Here is a 6,000-nt window from a genome sequence, read left to right as displayed (position 1 = left end):
GCAGTAAATATAAACCAGTGTTACATGCTGTCTATCATTATCACTATTACTAATGTTGGGTAAGAGTAAATGCAGTGGCCACTTAACGCAAGTCTAACTATGAGGCCCTTTCAGTTCCTGGAGTCTCTAAATCACTACTCCTTTCTGGGGACTTGTGCCTAATTATCTAACATTGAACGCGACACTCTTCTTCAAGGACATGGCACACTAGAAATTGAATGTCTGTTCTTTGGTTCTGACTGTGAGAAGTGTCTTCCCAAGAATCAAGATGAATTTATCTGTCAGTCCCCACCATGTCGGCATCAGCTGTCTCTTTGTATGACAGGCCCTGGAGGAACTGGAATGCTGTCCTACTTTGAGGCTTCACATAGCACATTCAGTGTTGAGATTCTCTCACACCTTGGTTGCTGGGTGCCACTTTATTCCAGTTTTCTTTCTACTTCTGAATCGATCTTTTTAGATTTCTACTCTCCAGCTGTAGATTTCAGGGGTTTGATCCAGGCCACCTTCTCTTACTCTCTCTTCCCGCTCTTCCACAGTGATCTCATTGTTTCTCTCAGCCCTGCACTTGACTCCCACATCTTTTCCCTCCAACTCAGATTTCCCCGCTGAGCTGCCTACCTGAAGTGTCACAGGCTTCTCTAACCTAGCATGCAATACCTGAACTCATTTTTCCTCAAACCTGCTCATCCTCCTTGCTGCTCAATGGTGATAGGAACCATCATCCACTCAGTTGTCCCAGTCAGACCCTGTAGTCATTCCTGGGTTCCTTTTTCTCTTTGCCCTCTACAGCCAGTCCATCACCAGGAACTATGGGCTTGATTTTGTCTACATTTCTGCTCTTCCTCATCTCTCACCTGGGCCACTCTAATCTTCTTAACCCAGTAGCACATACCTTTTTCCAATCTTAAGAGCCATAAAATTTTATAGAAGGGCCTCTGGTGCTATTGTGGGGCTGAAAGGAAGCCATATAGACATGATTTCTGCTTCTACCGAAGCTACTCTGCTTTTATTTGTTTCGTTTCATTAAGATCCCACTTAAGATTTTACTTGAAAGAAGGATTCTGCTGTATAAAAAAATAAGCAGGAGAAAGCATTCTTTTGTGGGCTTTCAAGTGTCTCCTTCCATGCCATATTCAGAGCACACAAAAGATTTTTCTAAAGTGGAAATATAATCATGCCATATCCAAGTTTAAAATGCTATCTTGAAAACCCACAGCCTACAGGGTAAATGACAGCTTCCATATTAAGGCTTTTATGATGATCCTTGTCTGCCCCCTTACCTTTCTCTAATTCTCTCCCCTTCCCTCCCATGGTCAGATAATTTTCAGTTCCCCCAGAACACTTAAGCATTTGCTCTCACAATTTCCTCTCTTGGAATTCCTCCCAGCTGCAATCTGCCTGGTGAATGCCAACTTCTCTTTTAAGATTTGGTTCAAGAATCACCTCTTCTTTGAAGCTTTCCTGATTACATAAATACAAATGGCTGTTCCTGTCTTTTGTTCTGACTTTCCATAGCTTGTATACAAGTTCCTATAACATATAGTGCTCTGAATGGTTTACTTGTCTTTTTCCCTGATTCTACCATGAGCGGGAAATATAGCTGTCTTGGTTGTGCTTGTATGTCCATTGACCAGCAAAGGACTTGGCCTGCAGGAGGTGCTCAGTAACTGTTGACTGAAAGAAGGCTTAATTAGATCATGAGGAGTGAAGCTGTGTAGATGGGCTGGTGCTAAGCTCCTTGTGAGAAGCTATAGGTATCATTTTCTATAATTTTTCTATGTTGGAAATGGAATATATAGCAACCAGCAGACATTCTGAATGGCTCCACATTAGTTTATAAATGCATTTTTTAATGGACCTAATATAATCAAATCAGCTTAAATCAGCTTCTGTACAGTCTCTTTGGATTTGATTTTTGGATATCTATTAGTAGCAAAAAGAATGATTCGAAAAATATTTGTATTGAACTTTGTGGCTACAAACCGTTTTACTTTTATTATCTTGTTTGATATTTATAACAATCCCATTGCTCAGACAGGGCAGATATTACTCCCATTTTATAGACGCATGGAACCAGGTGCTGAGATGTCATATGACTTGCCCAAAGTCAAACAGCTGTTAGTTAATAGAGCCAGATAATTAAGACTTTATTTCTAGGCCAGTTTATTACTCATATCTATTTGAGGGTCCCACTGCCACTAAAGGTGCACCCTCCTATATTCTTGAACATGATAAATAGGTCATTAGGGTCAAATAAAAATTTTTGTTGACACACCTGTCTGATCACCTGGAGAAGGGGTTTTCTGACATCTTTTTTAGTTGCTCCCTCATTTCTTCCCCTCAGGCATCTCCATGTAAAGTTGCCAAGACTCTGCAATGGTCACCGCAATTTTGTTGACAAATAACAAAGATACTCCTTGTCTTGCTGTCAATTTTACATCCTCTGGGTTTGCCAAGCGAGCCTGACATGCCAGGAAGGGCTTTGTTGTGGTCTGTGACTCACTGTGCTCACTCCTCTGCCATTCCCTGGGTGCAGGTGATTACAGTCTGCCCATTGCACAACTTCAGAATATTTCTGGGTGATTCAGCAGATGATGAAAAAATATTCTAACAGACTGAGGATTCAACCACTACTACGTGAATCAAAAGGCATACTACTCTAGTAGAGTTACTTTAATCTCATCTGTAAATTTCTTCTGTCATCATCCAGAGACTTAGTGGAGGCATTCACTGTTGGAGGGAAATGCCTTCTCTTAGGCGGTTTTTTCAACGTCTTGGAATGTCCTTTGGAAGAAGGGATGTGAGTAGGAGAGAGGGCCCTTCTCACTTGTTCTGAAGCAGCTCAGTTGAAGTCCCATTGATGAGAGGTATTGTACTTGTGGTTTGCTCAGAGATTACCCCATGTGCTTGTCATTTAAGTCTTACTCCTCAACAGGACCTCAGAGTGTCATTGTTTGGGGGATATCACTTTATGAGGATAGCAGAAGGATTACTTGAGAACTGAAATTCCAGTATGAAATGAAGCAATTCAGTTTCCCCATAATGTATTTGTAATAAATCAAAAATTGTATATAGGTGGGACTAATGTTTATTACAATGGCTAATGTTAATTGCTACTTAATCTTCAAAGAGTCTGGTAAAACTCTTTGGCTGGAGAGGTAAAGGGAATTAGTGTCTGGGTCAGGTGAGTATTCTCTCCTTCACCATCATCTGTTTTGTGAATTCAGTCATGGGCCATTGGATAAGGTCCTGCCTTATGCCATGCTCTGTGCTAGATTCCTGGGAGTCCACAGTGATGAATAAAGTACAGTCCATGTTCTCAAGAAGAACCCAGAATAATGAGATAACAGACCTAAGTACAGATAATTGTAATACATTGGTCAGGTGCAGAATTTGGTATACCCACAAGGTGATTTGAGAGTAGAGAGGGACAGCTCCTAGCTTGGGGAATCTGGGAAAGCGTCTCAGATGAGATGATGACACTTAAAATGAATCTTAAACACAACTGCCCTTGAATTTGTACAAGAAGGGCCTCCTCCCAGGGCTCCAAGGTGTGGGCCTCTTTCTTGGGCCCATTATCCCTTGGGCTCACTGCATCACTAGGTGAACTCCTAGGCCTGGAGGGTAGTCAAAGAGTAGTTGTGTGAGGTAGATATGGATGGTGTATGGACACGTGGGCTGGGGCAACCACTTATGTGCACAAGAGACTCCTCATACTGCAGTTTTAGAGCTCTTTTGGGGAAGATGAGGAGGCAGGCTGGAGGCTGGGGCAAGTGTCTGTTTTCCCTGGATCTTACAGTTCTAGTGCAGATCCCTGCAGAGTCTTTGAAGTCTGTACTTGAACCTGTCCCTCCTTGTTGAAGGTATGTTTTTCAGGATAGGAGGATAGTGCATTTTTTACTGAAACAGGCAGCTGGCTTAACGTAACTTTTCAGTAGTCGAGACATCTACTAATTGGCCCACCATTTGTGTTCTTCTCCTGGGCCCTACAGATATTGAGGGCTGGCTTGATCTTATGACTGAGTGTGGTGTCTCCAGGCTGCACATTGATTTAGGTCCTTAGGAAACCTAAGCCTTAAAGACCCAAGCCTCAAGGAGCTCTGTTTAGTGGGGACACAAGCAAATGTCCAATCACAGTAACAGTATGGCTGAAAATCATAGTAACAGATGCTGAAAGAGAGGTCTGTACATGAGGCAGAGAGAGGGAGGGAGGGAGGAAGAGAGAGAGAGAGAGAAAGAGAGAGGGAGGGAGGAAGAGAGAGAGAAAGAGAGAGAGAGGGAGGGAGGAAGAGAGAGAGAGAGAGAGAGGGAGGGAGGAAGAGAGAGAGAAAGAGAGAGAGGGAGGGAGGAAGGAAGAGAGAGAGAGGGAGGAAGAGAGAGGGAGGGAGGAAGAGAGAAAGAGAGAAAGAGAGAGAGAGGGAGGGAGGAAGAGAGAGAGAGAAAGAGAGAGGGAGGGAAGAAGAGAGAAAGAGAGAAAGAAAGAGAGAGAGAGGGAGGGAGGAAGAGAAAGAGAGAGAGAGAGAGAGAGGGAGGGAGGAAGAGAGAGAGAAAGAGAGAGAGAGAGAAAGAGAGAGATGGTAGAATGGTCTACTGGGGTGATAGAAGTAGGAACTTTCTGACCTGACCCTTAAAAGATTAATATGTGAGTGTGACGTAAGAGTGAGGGAAGAAATTTTATATTGAAGAAGCAGAGACCTAACAATGCATGGCACTTTATTTAGGGAAAATAAATAGTTCAGCACAGTGACAGCATAGGCTGTGAACAGATGAAAGGCAGGGGCTGAATAATGAGAGATCTTTTAGGTTAGCCTAAGGAGGCTTCTATCCCATAGACTGTGGGGACCTCTCAGGTTTTCCAAATGAGAGAGTAAGGTGATGAGATTTTCCTTTTAGAAAGACCCCTCTGGCAACTGAGTGGAAACAGATTAGAGGGGCCAAATTTGGGTCTCAGTCTCTCTCTGCTCAAAGTTGCTCGAAGTCTATTCTTTTACGTGTTTCATCCGTTAGACTTCTATTGCACTGGCTCAGTGACTTGCATCCCAACTATTCATTAGAATCACTTGGGGAGTCATTTAAACAGCACCAATGCCCAGCCCTGGTCCCAGAACAATTAAATTAAAAACTTTTTTTTAAAATTGAAGTACCATCAGTGTCAGTGAAGTACCATAATGTGTCAGTTTCTGTTGTACAGCTTAATGTCTCAGTCGTACATATACATACATATATTAATTTTCATATTTTTGTATTAAAGGTTATTACAAGATATTGAACATAGTTCCCTGTGCTGTACAGCAGAAACTTTTTTTAAAATCTATTTTTATATAGAGTGGCTAACATTTGTAAATCTCAAACTCCCAAATTTATCCCTTCCCACTCCCTTTCCCTGGTAATCATAAGATTGTTTACTATGTCTGTGAGTCTGTTTCTGTTTTGTAGATAAGTTCATGGTGTCCTTTCTTTTCTTTTCTTTTCTTTTTTTAGATTACACATATGAGTGATATGGTATTTTTCTTTCTCTTTCTAGCTTACTTCACTTAGAATGACAATCTCTAGGTCCATCCATGTTGCTGCAAGTGGCATCATTAAATTAAAATCTTTATGGCTTGGTTATCTGTAATACGTAGATACATCCCAGGTGATTCTCATGCACACTGAGGACTGATAACCACTGTGACCTGTTTCTATTTGCCACTACACAGATTGGCGTGAACTAATTACATTTAGGACATTTAGCCCTGTCCTCTTATATGCAAATTATTCTTTCCCTGTTTCTTGTACTTTGATGATTAGAGGGGTATTAAAATATCCCTGGCTCTATTGGAGGAAAACCAACTTTTAGTTTGAGGGCTACATGGGATACCCTCCATGATGACCCACGAGCTCTTTCTTTAGTTGTTGCTTCCTCCTTCCTGCTTGCAAATGTCTCCTTGGGTAGTAGAAGCTAGGAATGAAAATTGCCTACTTGATATTCTTTGGGGATTTTGCAGTTTAACTATT

The sequence above is a fragment of the Camelus dromedarius genome, chromosome 10 (genome assembly GCF_036321535.1).
Source record: "Camelus dromedarius isolate mCamDro1 chromosome 10, mCamDro1.pat, whole genome shotgun sequence".
NCBI lineage: Eukaryota > Metazoa > Chordata > Mammalia > Artiodactyla > Camelidae > Camelus > Camelus dromedarius.
This window is presented reverse-complemented; position numbering follows the sequence as displayed.